This window comes from Periplaneta americana, chromosome 2 (genome assembly GCF_040183065.1).
Source record: "Periplaneta americana isolate PAMFEO1 chromosome 2, P.americana_PAMFEO1_priV1, whole genome shotgun sequence".
Taxonomy (NCBI): Eukaryota; Metazoa; Arthropoda; class Insecta; order Blattodea; family Blattidae; genus Periplaneta; species Periplaneta americana.
In genome coordinates this window covers 29,870,016-29,893,393 of record NC_091118.1, presented here as the reverse complement: position 1 = coordinate 29,893,393, position 23,378 = coordinate 29,870,016, and the positions used below count along the sequence as shown (strand labels likewise).

The 23,378-nt window shown below is 38.8% G+C and overlaps 1 non-coding gene and 1 pseudogene across 1 annotated transcript; both read left to right on the top strand.

Annotated features, from left to right (window-relative positions):
- The first annotated feature begins 9,817 nt into the window (after positions 1-9,817).
- On the top strand, positions 9,818-9,963 carry LOC138695387 (U2 spliceosomal RNA; annotated as a pseudogene).
- A 3,500-nt stretch (positions 9,964-13,463) lies between these two features.
- Positions 13,464-13,650, top strand: LOC138695385 (U2 spliceosomal RNA). Its single transcript, XR_011331147.1, has one exon. It is a non-coding gene; the product is annotated as a U2 spliceosomal RNA (small nuclear RNA).
- The last annotated feature ends 9,728 nt before the right edge of the window (positions 13,651-23,378 follow it).

The following is a 23,378-nucleotide window of genomic DNA, read 5'->3' as shown; positions in this document are numbered from 1 at the left end:
AGAAGTAATTAATGATGTACATGCATTCATTAAATTCTCTTCGTAAAGGGTCTGGGAGAAAGTACTAACACATTTTAAATCTTAATAAATACAGTGGAACCTGTTCAAATCGGAACCTGAATAATCCGGAATCCTCTCTATTTCGGAACAATTTATTAGTCCTGACGAAATTTGTATATATTATGTATAATTTGTCCTGAATAAAACGGAAACTGTCCAACGCGGAAACAAACTAACTCATACTATTCAAAACGGAAATAATATTTTGGATACACTATTATAATGTAAACTATATTTTGAAGCAGTGTGTAATTTCAAGAAATGTACGAAATATGTAGGTCACTAAGATAAAAACAAGTTTTCTTTGCAAAATTTAGAGAGTGCGAGGGTGTTTTCAGTTGTGGAAAATTGAGGTGTAACACTTTGAAAAATAAAGACTATCTCATGAGCAGGGAAAGGATTTATATGTAAATACATATTTACTTATAAAGCTAATATAATTTATATTTTGCATTATCTTTATGTTTCACAATGTGTAGGGTTGAAAAATCCTACTTTTATTTTCCATATTTTTCCATATTTTAGAGTTTAGTACATATTTTCGTTAATTTCCATATATTTTCCATATTTCATATAAAACAGTCCATATTATATTAGGTTTAACAATAAAACAAAACAAAATTCCATTAACTTTTAAAAATACATTTCAACAATAGAGATTTAAACACATGTTCAGTAATCCCTTTAACATCAGAGTTATTTGAAAATTAGCAGTCCTATCAACAATGGGAAAGTAAGTTACAAAACTGTATTAATTTAATTTAAAATTTTTAACAGACTTCAGTTGTGCAGCTCAACAGTTAAATGCCAGTCAGAGTACACATAGGTTCAGTTTTGTAAATCATACTATAAAGACGGTAAATATGCCAAAAGTACGTCATTCAGTCAATTTAAAATCAAAACTAACAAGTTACATTTCAGAATTTAAAGAAGATGGTTTATCAACTGACAATAAAATATTATTTTGTAATTTGTGTCAGTGTGCAGTATCATCTACACAAAAGTTCCTGGTGCAACAACACATTACAACTAGTAAACATCAGGCCAACAAACAACTAAATTCCAAGCAGAGACAATTGTTTTTAACACAACCAACAACATCGAATGTAAGATCTGAGTTTAACATCGACCTGTGCCGTTCTCTCATCTCTGCTGATATTCCTCTCTACAAACTAAAGAATAAGGTCTTCAGGGAATTCCTTGAAAAATATACTCAACATACAATCCCGGATGAGTCAACACTTAGGAAGACGTATGCTCCATCCATCTACGATGAGACAATACAGAAGATAAGAGATGAAATTAAAGATAGTTCAATTTGGGTTTCCATTGATGAGACTCCCGACAAAGAAGGTAGACTTGTTGGTAATGTAGTTATCGGTTTGTTAAGTGAACAATATTCTGAACGAATTCTTTTACATTGTGATGTTCTAGAAAAGTGCAATAACAAAACTATAGTTAAACTGTTCAACGAAGCTATGGGTATCCTGTGGCCAAAGGGTATTATGTACGATAATGTGTTATTCTTTATTAGCGATGCTGCCCCTTATATGGTCAAAGCTGGACAAGCATTATCTGTTGTATATCCTAAATTGACTCATTTTACTTGTGTGGCGCATGCATTTCATCGTGTGGCAGAAGTGGTCAGAGACAATTTCCCTAAAGTAGATTTGTTGATTTCATCAGTGAAAAAAGTATTTCTCAAAGCTCCCAGTAGAGTTAACGTGTTGAAAGAAATGTACCCTGAAATTCCATCGCCACCAAAGCCAATTTTAACTAGATGGGGTACATGGCTAGAAGCAGTTGAATATTATGCCGAACATATAGACTCTATTAACAATGTTCTCCTTGCATTGGACTCTGAAGATGCAGTCTCAATTGATACTGCGAAAACAGTTACCTGTGACATAAGTGTGAAGAATGACTTAGCTCACATTCAGCATACATTTTCATGCATCATAAAAACGCTCAAAAGTCTCCAAAATAGGCACCTTTCACTATCTGAAAGTTTTGAAATTATAAATAGTACTGTGGAACAACTGAATCGTGGTAGAGGTAAAGTTGCAGATGCAGTAAGAGCTAAGGTGGACACTGTACTTTCAAAAAACCCTGGATATGAAGAACTACAAAAGGTTGTTGCTGTGATGAGTGGTGAATCAACAGTGAAGATTAACTTGGACTTATCCCCAGCAGACATTGTGAAATTGAATTATGTACCAGTTACTTCTTGTGACGTCGAACGCTCTTTTAGTCAGTATAAATCTATCCTCAGAGACAATAGAAGAAGATTCACTTTTCAGCACTTGAAAGAAATGTTTGTAACCTATTGTTATGGTAACAGACAATAAAAATTGTGTTTTGTTGAAACTACATTGGAAGATAAGGTACGTCCATTATATTTTTTGTTTAGTTTGATTAAAATGTACCAATATTTAACGTACATAGTCATTTTTTTATAATTTTAAGTCCATATTTAATTCCATATTTTGGTAAAAATCCATATTTAATTCCATATTTTGGTAAAAATAACTACATATATATTTACATATTTCATATATTTTTAGTCCATATAAATCCGTTCCCTGCTCATGAGTGAGTGAAAAATAAAGACCGTCTCATGAGTGAGTGGCTTGCGGACATTAATGGTTCCATAAAAAGGAAAGAGAAAACCGCTGGTCATGTGGAAGTAAATGAACTGTGAGAGTGAGGTTTTCATGCCTTTTCAAAGACCGTGCCAATTTCTGGATCTATTCTGCAAAATAAACCCTTGAACTGCCAAAAAAAATAGATGTCAGAATTCAAGGCTTCTAATGGATGACTCCTAGACCAATAAATTAAATAATGTGCAGTGATATACAGTACACTATTACAGTATAGCGTTAGATATTAAATTTAGTATGATTTAATAGTGTTTAATGAGTGAGTTACGATAACATTAAACAGAAAATGAGATTTTTCTTCAATATGATTCACTACTGGAATAAGCGACAGAAAGCTGATTTAATGTTAGCAATGTTAAACGAAATGTTTTGTACTTCTTGCAGTTTGCGGCATTCCATTTTGTTTTTAAGTTATACAAATGATATAATATTGCATTTTAACTTCACACCGCAATAATACGGAAACCTGTCCATAACGGAAAAAAAAAATCGGGACCATGTCACTTCCGTCTTGAACAGGTTTTACTGTAATAAAATATTAGCACAAATTACACAAACACATAAATGACCACAAAGTCTGGGAGAATTGTATAGAAACAGATTGGCTTATTTTTTTTTTAAACAATATCCTTCAAATGGCCTTCATTACAATTGAGACATTCTCTTACCCTGGAAAGCACACAATATTAATGAAATTGCGCAGTTCTTCCTGGGACACAGCGAGTTTTCTCGAATTCTTCTCTTTAGAATTTCTGTTGTAGCTGGTTGAATCGAATACCCCAGGTTCTTCAGAGTGCCTCATAGATAAAATTCAGGAACAGTAAGGTCAGGAGATCTTGGAGGCCATGATAAGTCTCTAAATCGAGAGATGATTCGTCCTGGAAACATCGCATGGAACATTCACGGCAAGTATGGGAGGTTGCTCCGTCTTGTTGGAACCACATATTCCGAATTTTTAAACAGCGCATTTCAGGAACGACAAAATTGGTGAGTATATCCCGATAACAATTCACAGTTACTGCTTCACCACGTTTTGATCACGAAACTCATCTCGTACTTACTGGACCTTTTAAACGCCACTTGGTGACCCACTGCAGTATGGTGTTACGAGTAGGAGCGTTACGGCATTGGAATTGGTGAGAAATCTTCGTTGTGGTGTTCCTGTAAGGTCCGCACACACTTGGCGTACGAACAACAAACGAATGCATTCGCTGATTGAAATCGGAACTTGTGTACGTCGCAGCAAAGGCAAACCAACCAATCGTTTGGTTTGCCTTTGAAGTAATCCGTCGCTTGTCGGTACATCAAAGGAAATTGATATCAGTGGCGTAGCATGAAATTATGAGCAGGGGAAGCTAACTCAAGTTGTCTTTCATGCAATATGAGAAAACGTATTACAAAAATAGTCTTAAAATAAATAGTAGTCCAGCTCTAGTCTTTCCCTTTCCAACAAAAGGTTAATATATGTAATGCTTCTCAAACCTATTTGGCTCTATGGATGTTCATTATGGGGATCGGCTTCTATAAGCCAAATCAAGCGTATTCAAACATTCCAAAATCGGGCACTAAGGATAATCACTGGAGCACCATGGTACGTAAGAAATGAAACACTTCATTCAGATCTAGACCTAGCCAAAATAGAGACTGTAATTCATTCTTCCTACACACGCTTATTTGCAACATTGTCAACACATTCTAACAACTTAATCAACCAGATTCCTCGGAACCTGCCCCCTGCACGGCCTGATCGTCGCCTCAAGAGGAAAAGGCACACTGATTTGTTGATGCTTTGAGGAACGTTAATGGACGTCACCCTCTCCACAAGTCTCATATTATTGTAACGTTAATTATTTAAGCACAATTGATAGTACTAATGTACAAAAATTGTCAAATAAATTTAAAAATAAAAAATAAATAAATAGTAGTCAATGTCAAGTCAGCAGTCGAAGATTGGTTGGAACATCGTAAGTAACACCAATAAGGCATGACCTCAAATGATACGTAATAAAATATGATTTCACGGTTTACACATATCTCTTAACAAATAGACACGTATACGTATAACATTCGCTGACTCCCTGTCATACTTAGAGAAATCACAATATTAGTATCATTACGTAAGTATGCGTCTGTCTTTTGGTTGTGTCCTTCATTGACAGCAAGGGAGTCGGTCATTTGTTTTTTAAATCACACTTTTGTTCCTAAGTCAGTCTTGATAATACAATTGTCCTAAAAATTCAAGTAAATTGGTGTCAGGAACTGTTATTTCGCTCATTATTTATTATATCAGCCACAGTGCACACTGACACTTCAACTGAACACAACTGACGAAAAGGGATAACTCGGAAACTACTTATTTTAAATGTTAAAGCTAGCTTCTTGCGAGCCTTGCCACTAGGGTAGTTTAGTTAGAAAGGGATGGAAAATCTGCGGGGTGGATTACACAGAAGAAACCAGTCTGCTTGGAAGCTGGCGTGTGCAGGCTTCTTGTTTACTGCTGCATCACAAATCAACCTGAGCTGCCGCATCACAATATTTAACGCGTAAATATAAATTCTATTAAAATTAATAAGTAATTTTCTCCATAAACTGCAGGTTTATTATGAAATTATTATTAACTGGGGAAGCTGAGCTTTTTAGCTTACATTGACGCTATGCCACTGATTGGTATTCGTTTTGGACGGGATTTGCCACTATAGTAAAGGCAGAAGAAATAGGCGGGTTTTTGGTCTTGTGTAGAAACTACTCACTCCACATTTTCTCTAGCGGTTTATGGCCTGAACAAAGAGACCTTCCTGTTGCTGCGTTCGAATGCTAGTTGTTGACAAGTGCTCGTCTGTGATACTAAGCTTATTCACATATAATAATAAACAGTATTTTAAATACTAATCATCCAAGTAATTGCTATCATGTCTCAGTTGAGCCCTGTTATCAGAAGCCATACTAAAAGCGTTATTTATCAAGCTTACTTTTTCTTGAAAGAACATAAAGATTGTGAGGTCGCACACAGCCACTGCCAAGGCGTGTAGTCTTTACGATCGTTTCAGAGAATTTGTGCAGAACGATTTTTCTTAGTCATACTTATTGTGTTATTTGTTTTGTTAAGCTAAGCCATTCTTAAGTGTGCTTCTATTGCACAAATATTTTTTATTACGAAATTCCTTCATATTATAATAACGTGTACATTTTCTATACACAGTAAAAATATATTATTTTTTTTCACTTTAATTTTCAATTTTCTCATGATTCACAAAGTTCATAACTGTATATTTAGTATTTACTATTTTAATAAAATATTCTGAGAACATGTGTGTGGGCCTAATGCTAAATATCTGATTTCTCGAAGTAGGTTTACATTACATTTGTGAAATGGCTAACTTGCGAAATATTATAAATGATAAAAATATCATCTAAAGTCTGATTAGTGTAATATGTTACTATTCAGCGATGTATGCAATGGAGAGGGAAGCAAAACTGGCCACCATAACCCATTATCTTCTGGTTTAGTTACCTCATGAGTGATGCCTTATTGTTGTCACTTATGGGTTTCAGACCTGTGTTCGAACAGTTGACTAAACAAGACAACAATAATCAGTAAATCAGGTATTTGTAATTTCTAGAAATCACGTTATTATTTTATTTGTTCCTTTAAGTTTTCCTATAGTGAAAAACATGTGAATGGAGGAGTAAGTTATTTGGGACAGGATCATACATCCAGCAGGTTCTGAGAGGTATAGGAGTCGGGGTAGTGAATGAGGGGTTCGCCATACCCGCCTATTTCTTCTGCCCCTAGTATAGTTTGTAGTTCGTAGCAGAACGCAGCGCTTAGTTCAATTTCACCAACAGGATGTCGAAACTGGAGTGGATGGAAGACGCTGTTATAAATCTTAGGGAGCAGGAAACTTTATGGAAACCCAAGCATCCTACTTACCACAATTCAGTAAGGAAACATGATGTTTGGGAAGCTATTGGAAAGATGTTCAGCTGTAAAGTAGGCGAGTCAAACACGTGCAAAATTTGAAAATTATTTTTGTTTATTTATTTTCAGTGGATACATATTTGTTGTTTATTGTAGGGAGCAGAAGTCAAAAAGAAAATTGAGTCCCTACTGACATCATTCCGGAGGGAAAGACAGATCTGAAATGGTGAGTTATGAAGTGTACGAGTCAACTTGGTTCGCGTATAAACATATGTCGTTCCTTTTGGACAAATTCACGCCCAGAAGAAACAATGTTTCAACCTTGTACACACAAAATAAATTATTGGCACTGAAAAGTGCCTTTTCATAAACATGATGCACATTCGACAAACATAGACAAATCTCTCTTTTTAGTATTTTAAGATAATTATTGTCAGTGAGGTATCCGTATATTCAAACTTTCCCCTGTCTTGCAGTCGTACCTTAATAAAATCTTCCAGTTCCTCAATTATAGCTGTACATACTTCTGGAACAATCCTGGTAATCAGTTGTTTCGACACTTCGAATAAATACATTAAACTTGTAGCGAGATATCGAAGTGTTAATGCTAGCCTTTCTTGAATAGATATTGCTTCTCGCCAGCCTGTGCCTTTCTTGGAAATTTCTGGCCCTATTTTGCAGTTTGCACAATAATATTTCGAAGTCTGTTTCTGACAGAAGTTGTGAAACTATCCCGATTCCATTCGACGTAAATCACGAAGCAAGTCAGTGCCTCTATATTGATTGCGACTTTCGTAGAGTGGCGTCTGCCACCATCGCCTTTTGTTTTTTAACTTTCTTTTTATTACACTGCCTATAATAACAACGGCTGCACTTGCTATAATTATATTTTCGTCTGTCATTATTGCGGATAATCAGCGAACGTGAATGTTTTCTGACCATTTGCTGATGATTTGTACGTTACTCCAAACAGCGAACGAACAACGAAGTTTCGTTTCATCATTCGTTCGTTAAGTGTATATGCACCTTAAATTTATTGATGTGTCATAGAAGATATTGGCATAGGCCTACCCACAGATTCTAAACACGCGATATGATCACATCTTAAATCGTGTAATAATAATAATAATAATAATAATAATAATAATAATAATAATGATAATAATAATAATAATAATAATAATAATAATAATAATAATAATAATAATGACACGAATCTTAATTTGAAGTTTGTTTAACGTTTGCCTGTAAATTCAATTACCTAAACAATTTTCGTTTCATTAGAACCAAATGTTAAATTGTAATTGTTTTCTAAAATTAATTTGTTTGCTAAATGAGGAATTTGATTTGGTCTTGAAATAACTTACTTATATAGTTCCCAGTACGACAGATCAGAGGCAGGATTTCACTTTATTGACAAGACTTGTAATTGACATTGTTCGTAACGCAGTCCAGAGAAATCGGATATTTTATTCACTAACCCGAGTAGACCTACGTACATAACTGACTTGTCTTCTCAGCTAAACAGAAAAACGGTTCTCGGATATATAAAATAGCAAACATTGCGTATTGAGAGAATCTACAGATAAAATATACTTATATATATATGAGGGGATCTCTCGCGGCATTCTTGTAGGTGATTTCATTATTATAGGGCGGCTTTGGCCATGTTCCTGTTGGTAGAAGTTTGGACTGTTAAGTATGCAATAAAAGTGAAAATAATTCCGGACAAAATTCTTGTTTAAACTTGCATCATAGCGGAAAAAATATATTTAATGAAGTACCGTACCATATTATGAAGACCACTCCATTATCACAACGTTAATTCAATATCAGTGGCGGCTGATACAAAAACTGAAAACGTTAAAGATATGAATGTTGGATTAAAAATAACTATATCGGAACAAAATGTAATTCTTCGGGCAATCGCAAATTATATAACGTTTCAAAAGCTATTACAGTTTACTACAAAATATCCATACGATTTTTACAGTTCATGTTGTGGTTGTTTAGCCAGTGTCCGAAGACAGGTCGTCACCACAAATGATACCAACATGGCACCACTTATGAGGCAACTAGGCCAGGAGATAATGGGGTAGTGTGACCAATTCCTTTCCCCCTTCCAATGTATACATCGCCGATATTATTACACTAATCAGACCTCAGATGCATACCAACAATTGTTCTTCCTCTGATATACATCGTCAAGTGAGGTGTACTGCCTGGTTATAGATGTACAGATCAGCCAGAACCTCAATCAGAGGTACACAGTTCGTGAAGAGCAGTGGAAGATAAGTGTAAGGTTGCGTATAACGACGCTTGCATAATAATATGAGTCTTTTCTTTTATTCCTTTTACAGCCTCGGTTACCATAGCAACACATATTATGTAAACAGCTGGGAGCAACGAAACGCGAGACATCTGTGTATGACGCAACTCTAACCCAATCGTCTCTGTCATATGTAACGCCTACCGCTGCCGCTAGATGGCAGGTACATATAATATGCACCCGTACCATTAGAAGTATTGCCTTTTGTCATTAATTACATTTGATATCCAAATATAAGTATTCTGCGCACTCTGTATGCGCAGGAAACGTAAGTAGAACCGCTAAGAACGTCTTGCTTGATTATACCCGTGTAAATCTTTATTGTATGAGCTCAAGGGACTGTGTAGGTAAACCGCATGTGAAAGGCGTCGTTTTTTCTTGAAAAGCGTCGCGACGGACATCGGCTGTTTATAATAATAGTCTATTAAACATACGAGGTCACTCAATAAGTCGCAAATTGCAGCTTAGATTTCACGGCGCTTCTTCCGACGGCCTTCACCTGCTTTGTCATCGGACAACAGAAGACGGCGTCTTGCCATCCTAACGGCAAACACCAGCCAACTCCTCCTCGCCCCGTTCCGTGATCAATTGATCAATCTCAGCCCCCCTCGCGTATGTGGTACCTAAGAGGTTACGTCCAATTTCGGCTTCCCCTTCAAAATTTTCTAGAGCTCCTTCAGGGGAGCAGCGTAACCCGGAGTGAGATTAGTGGCCAACAGGCTTGGAGCTCACATATTTAGTTTTGTACAGCCCCCAACCCCTTGCAAGGACGCGTTTGCGTACCTTTTTAAATTTTCCTCCCAATTCTCCTTCGATTTTTTTTATTTTTCGATTTTTTCGTCGTTTGTTATCGCTTCTCGGCCTTTTGGCTAAGATCAAAGTGTAGTATCTGTTCTTATCAGCTTAATTTTGCTACCGCCACCAACCTCATCATGGCCGACCGGGAAGTGGATCACACAAACGTACTGCTGGATGTGCCGCTGCGACCACCTTTTGCCTGTGCCGAGGAACTACAGGGACCACAACGGCCTCGCCAGGCACTTGAAAAAGGAACACCAGATGCGCCTCTCCTTCCGCTGCGTTGGATGCAACAGGGAGTTCGAGCAGCTGAAATGCGCCAAGGTGCACATCAACAAGTCGCCTGCCTGCGCCGAGGCGTCTGCTGCTAGCTCGATCCTGTTGACGTGGCATCGCTGCCCATCCGGCGGATACCTCTTGGACACCGCAGAACACCAGCGAGGACGTCTAAACAAGAGGACAGCATTGCTGCAAGCCCCGCCGAGGGAAGCGATGCTGCGGTCGCGGAATCCAACAGGGGTGGTGCCGGTGAGTCCGCGAATGTTGCCAACGACTGCTGCGACTCTGCCCCGAGCACCTCCGGTCACCAGCTCAGCGGCGTCGCATGTTCCGATGCACAAACCTGTGATGAGCCAGTGCAAGCATCGGAATCCTCTGCGACTACCGCCGAGCCCAGCGCCCAGGACTCGGAAGCCACCGCCGCAGCCCCCGAGACCGGAGAGTCTACCGAGTCCACCGCTCGGGCACAGATTGCACCCGCGCAGCAGCAATGGGTCTCGCGCCTCGACTCTGTGGACGCGGCAGAGGGGTTAGAAACTCTTCTAGCCGCTCTCATCGCCGAGGTGCAGGAGCAGAACGTGGGACCCCAGCAACAACGCGACACCGAGGAACCGGCACCACACCGCCAACGCACGGACCCGAGGAGACGACGACGTCGGAGACAATCAGGAGAAGCATACGACCCAGCATCGGCATCGAGGATCCAGCGGTTGTATCGACGCAACCGGGGACGGGCATTCCGCGAGATCACTGCCAGCAAATCGCCTTACTGTCAGCAGCAGAAAGCGGAGCTACATGATCACTTCTCGGCAGTATTTAGGCGTCGTGATCGCGAGGAGCTGCCCGCCCCTGCACAGCTGCCGATCCTCGACTCCCCCGAAGACAAGGACCCGCTGAGCCCACCGTTCACCCCGGAGGAAGCCTGGAACCGGCTCCGCAGATGTCAAGACACCGCACCCGGATCTGACAACCTACGGTACGGAGCCTGGCGCCGATTCTACCCCGGGTGCCATATTATCTCCGCCCTATTCAACGCAGTCCGCCGCCTCGACCACATCCCGGCGGACTGGAAGCGGTCGACCACCATTTTACTTCACAAGAAGGGGGCGGAGGAGGATATCTCGAATTGGCGCCCCATCGCACTCTCCAACACGGTGGGCAAGCTCCATGCGTCGTGCATCGCAGCAAGGCTCACGGAGTGGTGCCGTCGGCACGACCGGATCTCCCCAGCGCAGAAGGGCTTTATGCCCTACGAGAACTGTATTGAGCACAACTTTGTGCTTCAAACAGCCATCCAGAACGCGAGGCGCAACCGAGCAGAAATTGCAGTCGCCTGGCTCGACCTGCAAAACGCCTTCTGCTCAGTCCCACACTCCACCATCTGGGACTGCCTCCGCTGGATTGGCCTGGGGGAAGATTCGATCCGAGTCGTGCAGAAACTTTACGACGGCAGCACCACCAACATCAGAAGCTCCGAGGGCCTGACCGACGACGTGGAAGTTGCTTCAGGAGTGAAGCAGGGCTGCCCACTGAGCCCAATAGTATTCAACATCGTGATGGAGTCGATCATCCGGGCGGTCACCCAGCTCAACATGGGCTACGTTCTGCACGGCGAGGAATTCTCAGTCCTCGCCTACGCCGACGACATTGCCATCCTATCATCGTGGGCCGCTGGACTGCAGAACATGTTGGACGTGACCGCCACGATGGCTCAGTGGGCGGGTCTGGACTTCAACGTCCGGAAGTGTGCTTCACTCCACGTCGACGGTAAGAAGCACGCTGCGCGACGCACAGTCTTCACGATTCGGGGAGAGCCAATGGAAGACCTGGACGAGAGCGGGGTCTATGAACACCTGGGGGTCCCAACGGGATTCCAGAAGCAGCCATCTGCCGGGGACACCATCCGCTCACTTCTCAGCGACCTCGACAAGATCGACAGGTCGCTGCTCGCACCTTGGCAGAAACTCGACGCCGTGAACACCTACGTGCTGTCGAGGCTGGCCTTCCACCTGAAAGCCGGGGCAGTGCCGAAGAAGCCACTTACGCAGCTAGACAACAAGCTAAAACAACTTGGCAAGAAGTGGCTGCACCTGCCCCAGAGGGCCAGCGCCGAGGTGCTGTATTTCCGTCATCAGTGGGGAGGAATGAATCTGCTCCCCACGAACGTCATAGCGGATGTGTCCCAGGCAGTACACGGGCTGCGTCTCCTGACGAGTCTCGACGTCACCACAGCGCGCCTGGCGAGGGCGTCCCTGGAGGAGGTCGTCAGGAAGAAGCTGCTGCACAACCCAACAACAAAGGAGATAGCAGCATTCCTGACGGGCGCCACGGAGGGGGACTTCCAGCGAGACAGCGGGGACATCTCGTCCACCTGGACGAGACTTCGCTCAGCGACGAGGCGCCTCCGCTCGAAACTCGACGTGTGCTGGACGTCGCAGGACCAAGACCTCGTCCTCCAACTCCACGGCGTCAACCTCCATCGGCAGCAGGCAGAAGGCGTTCTGAAGGACGGTGTTCGACACTTCTATCTGTCCCGACTCCTAGCCAAACCCGACCAGGGAAAGGTAAGTGACGTCACCACCTTAGCCTCTGCATCCAACCACTTCATGAGGGGTGGAAACTACACCAGGTTTGCTGAATGGAGATTCATCCATCGAGCTCGTCTGGGTGTGGTTCCACTGAATGGATGCCGAAGATTTGGTGGTGGCGACAAACGCTGTCGTCGATGTGGAGCCGCCAATGAAACCCTTCCTCACGTCCTGAATCACTGTCCCCCTCATCTTGTCACCATGACCCGCAGGCACAACGCCGTCCTAGACCGCCTCACCCGGGCCATGAACAAGTCAGGCTCGAAGGAGATTTACTCCAACCAGCCCCTGCCCAACTACGAGGGTTCGGAGAGACCGGATCTTGTTGTTGTCGACAGGGACGAGAGGACGGTATTCATTCTAGACGTCACCATTCCTTTCGAAAACCGTTATACGGCTTTCGAAATTGCCAGAAACACTAAAATTAAAAAATACCAGAACTTGGCGGCCCACTTCGAACGGCAGGGTTTCCGCACTTCGGTCGATGCATTTGTAATCGGCTCTCTGGGCGGGTACGATCCGGCTAACGAAAATGCTCTCCGTCACCTGGGCATCTCTCATGCGTACGCCGTAATTATGAAGAGGCTCATGGTGTCGGACACAATTCGATGGAGTCGGGACATATATGTCGAACACGTGACAGGCCACCGGCAGTATCAGTGACATGTGCTATGTTAGTGAAGTGATCGTGAAGTGCGTCAAGGACATAAAATTTGTTCTATTGATATATAATGTTTTATTCTAAAAACATTGAAAACGGAAAAGAAAAGACAAAGAACAATTTAATTATTGTCCTGCTGCATATTATATTATTATTATTGTGCATATTCTTGTATTTACAAGTATTATCTAAATAAATTTAATCTGTTCTTATCAGCTTAATATCTGATACGTCCTGCATCGCAGGACCAGAATATTAAACTGATTTTTGGAAAATGACGGAGTGTTAGGGGCTTGCTCCACCTCTGTCACGGGTTGGCCCGGTATTGCAGTACCGCCGGGATCGGCCCACCTAATCGATTTCACTGTTTAATTGTAGTTACTTTGTTTCTTAATAACTGTTTATTAATACGGCGCCGCGACGCTTATGCTTGATCTGTTATTGAGATGGGGTGAAATGTGATTTTTCACATACCGGTGAGGCAGTGACAGCTTATGTTGGCTTACGCTGACTTTAATCAGTGATTTAGTGATTAACTGTGATTTATAGTTATCAGTGATGAGAGACCGGTGTGACTGGGAGTGATTTCTCACTATACGAAGTGCGAGTAGTCAACTGTTTTGAATTATTAGTGAATGTGATTATGATCGTAGATGCATTAGTGTTAAAATAATGAAAGGAATAAGATATTATGGGTGCACTGACAGTGCAGAGAAAAAACGGAACTCTGAAAAAATATATTATGATGAAATCACTTTAGTTGAGATTATTTGCGGAATTTAAAAATAAGAATATTTAACTTAAATACCGGTATTATGTAATTTTCATTTGGCTCATCTATAGTAATAATAAATCTGTAACCGAAATTTTTCTGGTAATTTTCGATTTTCCAAAAATAATTGGTCCTAACAGATATAATTAACCACCCTGAAACCGAAAATCGCTTTTTTGAAATTTTTGTTTGTATGTCTGTCTGTCTGTCTGTCTGTCTGTCTGTCTGTCTGTATGTTTGTTACCTTTTCACGCGATAATGGCTGAACGGATTTCGATGAAAATTGGAATATAAATTAAGTTCGTTGTAACTTAGATTATAGGCTATATGGCATTTAAAATACATTATTTAAAAAGGGGGTTATAAGGGGGCCTGAATTAAATAAATCGAAATATCTCGCTTATTATTGATTTTTATGAAAAATGTTACATAACAAAAATTGCTTTAAAAATCATTTCCGATAAGTTTTATTCTTTGAAAAATTTTGATAGGACTGATATTTAATGAGATAAATGAGTTTTAAAATTAAAATAACTGCCATCTAAGGCCGTGTAATGAAATAAACAAATGACTTCGTCTATAAGGGGCCTTGGTCAACAACAATCGAAAGCTATGAATCATAGCCTACAGAAAATGTTTCTGTGTTTGTATGAAGCAATATCGGAAGCTAAATTAACCGATTTGTATAATTAATTATTATTTCACCATTGGAAAGTATAGTTTATCTGTATGGACATAATGCTATAATGTTATTACAGTAACTTCTGAGTGAATTGAGGACAGGTAAGATTAAAATAGCTTCTTATGCACAGAAAACTTGATAGGCTATTCTGTGTATTCGTTTCCTGTATTTCTTAAAATAATGTTTATCTCGGAAAATTAACGAACAACGAGAGTGTATTGATTTAGTATGCAGTAATAATATGTTAGCTTAGCATTTCATTATTTTATAATCCAAATTTTAACTATGCTCAATTGAATCGAGTTAAAATACATATGCATTAAATGCAATGCAAAAAATTTGGGTAATGAGCCAAGCAGATTATGTTGCCCTGTTGTAAAATAAAATTTGTTCCTCCTTAGATTCAGGAGCCCCCATAACAAATTGAAAACGTACTTATCGGGGTACATCCGTTATCAACACACTTTTTATATAATATAATATAATATAATATAATATAATATAATATAATATAATATAATATAATATAATATAATATATAATTTAAATTATTTAAGTTATTTGAAGGGTTCAGAACCATAGTGGGCCAAGCGCCATTTACTGAATACGTAGAAAACAAGAGTTAAAATTAAGTTATTACCATAATTGAATGGAAACATATAACAAGTAAAATAAAGTATACACATTAAATGTAAATGATGTCAATGTTCATTGAACTATGGATGCATGTAATAAAAATTAAGAAACATGTTAAAGGAATTGTCATTACACCAAATGAGTGGTCTCTGGACCAAAATGATTCCATTTCAATTATTTAAATATAATTTAAATTAAGTAACATATTAAACGATTTATCCTTCTATTAAACACGAATGTTCCCTGGATCAAACGTCCTATTTTAATTATGTAATTACTTTATATTTATTTCTAACGGGTGCAGCGGAGCGCACTGGTACGGCTAGTATATAATAAAGGTGATAAAGTGGTAAGTGTGATTGAACGAAGTGATATTTGTAGACCTGCATTGTTACATCAACCTTAATAATTATAGCCTCTCCCTCACACATTCCACAGTTATAGTAAGGTTAAACTACTACAACATACGGTAATATTATAGTGGTAATTCTCCAGGAAAGCTACGTCTAAGAAGGAAAAAAGTTATTTAGCTTAACTGGCTTCTGTGATATAGGCCTCTATATAATGATAAACAAGTGGCTTTAGTGTGCAGTTACAAATACTTTCAAAATATAAATCGTTTGATGCTTGCCAGCATATTCTAATGCACTGTTTTAGCCCCCCTTCTTTTGGTTATTTAACGACGTCGTATCAACTACTTGGTGGTTATTTAGTATCGATGGAATTGGTGATGAGATGGTATTTGGCGAGATGAGGTTGAGGATTCGCCATAGGTTACCTGACATTCGCCTTACGGTTGAAATATCTGAGAATCAGTCCAAGCGGGAATCGAACCCACATCCGAGCGCAATTCCGGACCAGCAAGCAAACGCGCTACTGCCTGAGCTACGCCGGTGACCATTTTCTTGTTACTAGGGCTAATTAATTTTTTCTTGAATGAAAAAAAAATACGATTTTTTAATTGTGCTTCTGTAATTTCACTAAGCTGACTAGTGAAATTTTTACCTCACTGGTAAGCCACCATAACATTTTTAAAGCCCCGCTAATCCGCTAATTACCAACATAACAAGAAAGAGGTACAGAACGAATTAATAGAGAAATGGTCATTTCTCTGGTATTGCGTCATGGACCTCTAGAGTGTTATATTTGAAACAAGTCGGGGAGGAAGGGCTATAACAGTGCATTAGAATAATCTAGCTAACTATCGAACTATTTTTATGTTGAAAGTGACCTAGTTCTTAAAAATCTACCAAAGAAAGTTATGCCATATCACTAAGTTGTTCAACTCAGCACTGAAATTTCAATATTTTCTTTCATCACAAATCATTACAAGCTTACAAAGAACAAAAATCCATGTAATGTCAAGAAGTTCAAAAATTGCTCAACAGGTGGCAGAAGATCGCAATGTAAGCAGTGAGCTCTATTCTAAACGGGAGGCACCACCGCAATGCTCTCTCCTGTCTGAAAACGTGACTGTAGACGCCATGTTGGTGAGGGTATTGTTCTCTCTTTCTAACTAATGTGTTTCAATCAACGAGTTAGAAAGAGAAGACTATAGAGTGGCCATGTTGTCCTGTACAGCGCTCTTTGCGGTGCCACCGCGAAACACGGCAGATCTGAGCTAAGCGCCCACCTTTGTAAAAATTCGTCTGCTTACAATGTTGTATAACGGAGGTAAGAAGTACAAAAAAAGAACGAAGAAAAAACATGCCTGTTGTGTGTGCTGCATATAATTGCAATGTCAAAAGGAAAAAGACAACTGATATATCATATTTCATGTAAATTTTATGTAGTTAAGTCCATAGTTTTGTTAATTAGCAGCATTTTTTTTCATGCATAAATGTGTAACAACGCCCGGCATAAACAAAATAAATGGTTCACTGGTAATGTATTTAAACTAAATACGGATAAAACCAATACAATTCCGTTTCAGATCCAGTGCAAAGCAAATAGCAATACAATATTAAAACTGTATTTCGACACCGGCATCCTTTATTTCTGCTCCTTCTGTCCTTACTGCTTATACAAGAAGACGATGAGCTGTAGCTTATAAGAAGTAGGCCTATTTCGAAGACAAACGATTAATCAAATAAATGGTTCACTAGTAATAAAGTTAAACTAAATACGGATAAAACCACTACAATTCCGTTTCAAACCTAGTAATAGCAATCAAATATTAAAATTTTATTTCGACACTCGCATCCAAAATAACGCAAAACTCTGGGGTAGGTCGTATTGTTGTTAGTATTTTGACTGGAAGGACATGAAAGAACATAATTGAACACCCACGTGCAATAATGGGGTAAGTATGAATATATTTCGTAACTACTTACCCCATTATTGTACGTGGGTGCTCAATTATATACTAATAATTATCTGTGGTGCCACAGCCCTTGAAAGGCTCAGACAGACCAGCCGGCTGTTGGCCTCACGTTCACATTTCGATAATAATTATACTTTACTGTAACAAAAAAACTGAAAGCTTGTTTTGTCATGTTTCACCCACGTTACAAGCTTGGAGGTAAAGGTTGTTTACTATAGATAGGGCCTACTTTTATTCTATAGCTTATGGTATAGTAAATAGTTTTGCAACGTGTAGAGACTGGGAAAACAATTTAATAAAATCATCCAAATCATACTCGTTCATTTTATAGGCAGTCTTGCAGGTCGCATTTAAAAGAACCTAGGAATATTAACATTTTCTTCAGTATATTTGCTAGGACTTCTTGTCATACTACATGACAATTTTGCTTAGGTTATTCTTTTAAGCATTCCTTCTAGGAATAGCTCAAGTGTTTTAAATTTAGCGTACATAAGCTTAGATTAAGTTCCTAGCACGTATTTGACGAAATACTAGGTTTTTTCCACTTCAGTTTAACTGATTTATGCAAACGAAATTAAGACAGATGACGATTCTAATGTCAGTTATCACCACGCCCACTTTGTTTTGGGCGCATAAGTTCATTACCGACGGTCGTTCAATTTTCTTCAAACATGGCGGCGCAATGACCACTCTATATATTTCTCTTTCTAACTCGTTGGTTTCAATGAGTCTTTCGTGAGGTTGATGTCACACATGCGCAGTGAGCAATAAGAATTCCGTTATTGTGTACGATAGCATTCACTGCAAGAGAGACAAGGACAACAATATATTAGAAAGAGAAAGCAATACGCTCAGGCGCTCAGAATTCGAGTCACGCTTTTAATGCAATGAGTTGTGCCTCCAATGTAGTATAGAGCTCACTGAATGTAAGACACTGACCTGTATGTTGAAATCACTGAGGAAATAGTGATTCGTTAAGTTGTTTCTGCTGCAATGAATAAATCACCGCTTGATCACCGTTTCATTGGTTAATGAACAGTTCACTCACTGGAGTGAAAGTGATTTTCTAATCACCGGTGAAAAATCGCTGCTAGTTAGTATTTTGTGAAGACTAGGCGTCGAGACGACTATGCTTGGTGTTTGTAAAATTTTGGAAATATTCAACATTTTTTTTCCTCCATTACTGTATCTTGTCCTGCTATATAAATATAAATATATATATATATATATATATATATATTTATGATTCAAAAAAATTATTTACATTTTTTTTTTTTTTTTTTCAAAATTCAGTTCACTGTGCAGTGGCGAAGCATTTCCCACATAACTCAAAAACTATCCAACATTCTGTGATGAAATTTTTTGTGTGCATTTATGCATGTCATATCTACAATATGATGCAAGATCACTTCTCTACCTTTGATAGATTCTCTGATAAAAAAATAAATTCATTAAACAATGGTCAAATATCAGTATTTTCTTCTAACACAAAATAAAAAAAATATATTATTTATTAAGGAATGTAGCTGAAAGAGCATGATATTGTAAACATGAGTTTCAGCAATAAAATAAAAGCGAGAGAACATGAAAAAGTTAACAAGTTTATGAGTTATGAGGGAAACGCTTCATCACTGGACAGTGAACTACTACCATTTTGAAAAAAAATATATATATATAATTTTTTTTAAATCGTAAAAAAATTTTTCATAAGCAGGACAGTGTTTTACACATACGAATTATCATTATTATACAAGATACAGTAATGGAGGAAAAAAATGATGAATATTTCCAAAAAATTTACTGCTGTAAGCTGTACCTAACCCCTTAAAGGACACAAGATTGTTGGAGGCAAGCCTGGGCAGCTTAATATTTTCACAAATTTCAAAGTGGACCACATCTTAACAATTAATATGCATTATATGTTCGTGTTCTTACATTTTCACGGCAAACCTAATTTCGAGAAAAATTTATTTAGAGTGTATAGTGTTTAAAATATGATCGTATAAGTTAAAAAAAATGAATAAACGAAAAATGTATACTTTGAGCCTATGAAAGATGGACTGCGTGGGCAGTAACATTTTCCAGACAAGGATGTTGTCATCGCAGCTGTAACGAAGTGGCTTGCCTCTGCTGGTTCAGATTTTTACAAGCGCGGCCTGCAGGTTGTTGTTCATCGCTGATAAAAATTCATAACGAAGGGTGGTGGCTACGTAGAAAAATAACTGTATGTAGCTGAAACCTTGCTCTATTTAACTGTGTTATTATGCTCTCTGTATCTGTTGTGGGGCCCAAGGGGAAATGAAGCGCAAGTCATAGCCTCTCTTTCCCAATTGCCAACCTCACCTTCTCGTGGTGGGTCCTGTTGACAACTAACGAGGTTCTGGCGACCGAGTATTGGCGGTATAACCATAACACTTACTGTGTTTAGGAGGAAATGCCTAAACACTGCTTGCAGAGCAATGAAGCAAGCGGACAGGTATCCAGGCCTTAAGGTAGCAGCCCTGCCAGGATACTCGGGGAATTAGGGACAATCACCCACATTCCCTTAAATTAAAGATGATTAAAATAACCGATATGAGAGAAAGCCGGACGGACAAAATGGTACTACTTGGCATGAAAAAGGACACGAAAATAGGATTTTGGAATTTGCGAACAATGAATAATAATAATAATAATAATAATAATAATAATAATTCGTGGCGCTACAGCCCGTGAAGGGCCTCACGCCCACATGCCGAAGCAGAGGTGGACGATCATCCAACCAGAATGGAGGTATCGTGTGATTAGCACGATGATCCCCCCAGCCGTTATAGCTGGTATTCGCAACCGGATTTCGCTACCTATTGTAGCTCCCCAAGTGCATCACGATGCTGGGTGGGCACCGGTCCCATACACTGGCCGAAATTTCATGAGAAAATTTCTTCCCCCATGAGGACTCGAACCAGCGCGCATTCCATAACGCGAGTCCTAGGCAGGATGCTTTAGACCGTGACGCCACAGCGCGGGACGCGAACAATGAAAGAAGTTGGAAAATTGAAACAAATTATAGCCGAGATGAGAAGATATAACCTAAAGATATTGGGACTGAGTGAAATTCGATGGAAAGATTTTGAATCTCTGACTACAAAAGAAGGTTATACACTGCTTTACTCTGGAGTCGCAGATGAAGATATACACAGAGAAAGTGTGGGTATGCTGATGAATTATGCACATAAAAGCTTATTGGAGTGACATCCTGTCTCTGAACGAATTAAAAATTTTTTAGAAGTAATGTCAGAGTTAGGGATTCCACTCTAATGCTTGTCTTTCAATAGGCTCCCTCGGTTTCCTAACGAATGTCCTATCCCAAGCTCTTCAATGACTTCTCCAGATGAATTAACACACAACCAAATAGATCACATCTTGATAGATAAACGAAGACATACTAGTATAGTAGACATTCGACTGTAATTGTGACTATTATTTGGTAATTGGAAAATATAAATGACACTCGGGAGGTAATTAAACGCAGAATCAATGTGGCAAATGCCTGTTATTATTCGGTTGAGAAGCTTTTATCGTCTAGTCTGCTTTCAAAAAATCTGAACGTTATAATTTATAAAACAGTTATATTACCGGTTGTTCTGTATGGTTGTGAAACAGAGATTAAGAGTGTTGAGAATAAGGTTAGAAAAATATTTGGGGCTAAGAGGGATGAAGTTACAGGAGAATGGAGAAAGTTACACAACGCAGAACTGCATGCATTGTATTCTTCACCTGACATAATTAGGAACATAATCCAGACATTTGAGATGGACAGGGCATGTAGCAGGTATGGGCGAATCCAGAAACCGCACAATAGTGCAGTAGACTGGAACAGCTTACCTGCAGCAATCTTTCAGGTTGGTCCTCTTAAAATCAATACATTTAAGGAAAGGTTGAGAAGATTAGACTGAAAATATAATTGGAGGTGCAGTGTAATTATTTAAGTTGTGTCATGAAACTAATTGAGTTGATATATAATTAAGTTGATATGCAATTAATTAAGATGATATGTAATTTAGTTGATATGTAAATAAATTAAGGTGATATGTAATTAATTAAGATATGTAATTTAGTTGATATGTAAATAAATTAAGGTGATATGTAATTAATTAAGATGATATGTAATTAAGTTGGTATGTAATTAATTAAGGTGATATGTAATTATTTAAATTGGTAATAATTGGGTGAAAAGGACGTACTTATATGTTAGATTTACTTTTGCTTATCGTAGGAGTTATTATAGAATAGTTTTTATTTATAGTCCTAGGTTTATTGCATTTACTGTTTAAAGATTTACGTTTATTTTATTTTATTTCATTTACGTTTATTTATTTTATTTCATGTAATTGTAATTATTGTATATTATATATCACTGCCACCGGGTGTATACCCAATTGCAGTGTTAATAAATACATACATACATACATACAAATGCATATAGAGTATTAGTTGGAAGACTGGAGGGAAAAAGACCTTTGGGCAGGCCGAGACGTAGATTGAAGGATAATACTAAAATGGATTTGAGGCAGGTGGGATATGATGATAGAGACTGGATTAATCTTGCACAGGATAGCGACCGATGGCGGGCTTATATCAGGGCGGCAATGAATCTGCAGGTTCCTTAAAAGCCATTTGTAAGTAAGTAATAATAAGTAATAACAATCTATGGAGATTGGCAGATGAAGATCCAATTGAAGTACAAATCAGAAGGCGCAAATGGAGGTGGATAGGACATTTGTTAAGGAAAATGAGGGAGGCTATTGAAAGACAGGCATTATAGTGGAATCCCCAAGGAGGAGCCCGAACAGTGGGATGCCCAAGAGGCACATGGAGGAGATCTGTGAGAGAAGAGGTTGAGAGCACTGGAAGTGTGTGGAATGAGGTCGAGACTATTGCTGCCCATCGTGTCCGATGGAGATCTCTCATTGATGTCCTTTGCTCCACCAGGGAGTGTAAGGACCTAATATTACTATCTGTTGTAGTTCCCATGAAAATAAATAGGAGCATTGCTTTCGGAATGACCCTTGTAAGACTTTTACTGCTGCTGCTATGGACATTATTATATTGAATTGCACGTTTTAGAAAGTAATTAAGTAAAAATTTGCCATTTTATTTTTTACTGATGAAATGATTAATACTCTCAGGATGCAATGATTGACAAAGAAATGAACTTAGTCAAACTTTTCCCCGTATTTCTAGCATCAAGTTGATGTTTATAGTATGGCAGTGGTACAGTGGTATTTATTCATGAAATTAAGTTTTTTTGCTCTCCTGAAATGCAGCAAATTTTGACTTAGTTACCTTTCAGAAAAGTGTGATTCAATTGCAACGCTTATTCTCCAATATGACCTTCTTTTAGAATATCAAATAATTTGTTGCAGTTGACCATATTAAATGTAAGCAATAAAGGCTGTATGTGTAGGAATATTGTATTCTCTGTTTCCAGATGAGGAATTTGAAAGATAAATAACAGTGACAGGATGATCAGTATATATTTTGTAGACACACTTGACAAGACTGATGCCTTTATAGCTGTCACTTTTCTTTTGTTCCCTTTCTTACGGATTGGTATTATTATTGTATACAGTATTTTCTTTTAATTTATTGGTAGGATTTTGTTCATATTCACTATTTAGGAGTCAATTTA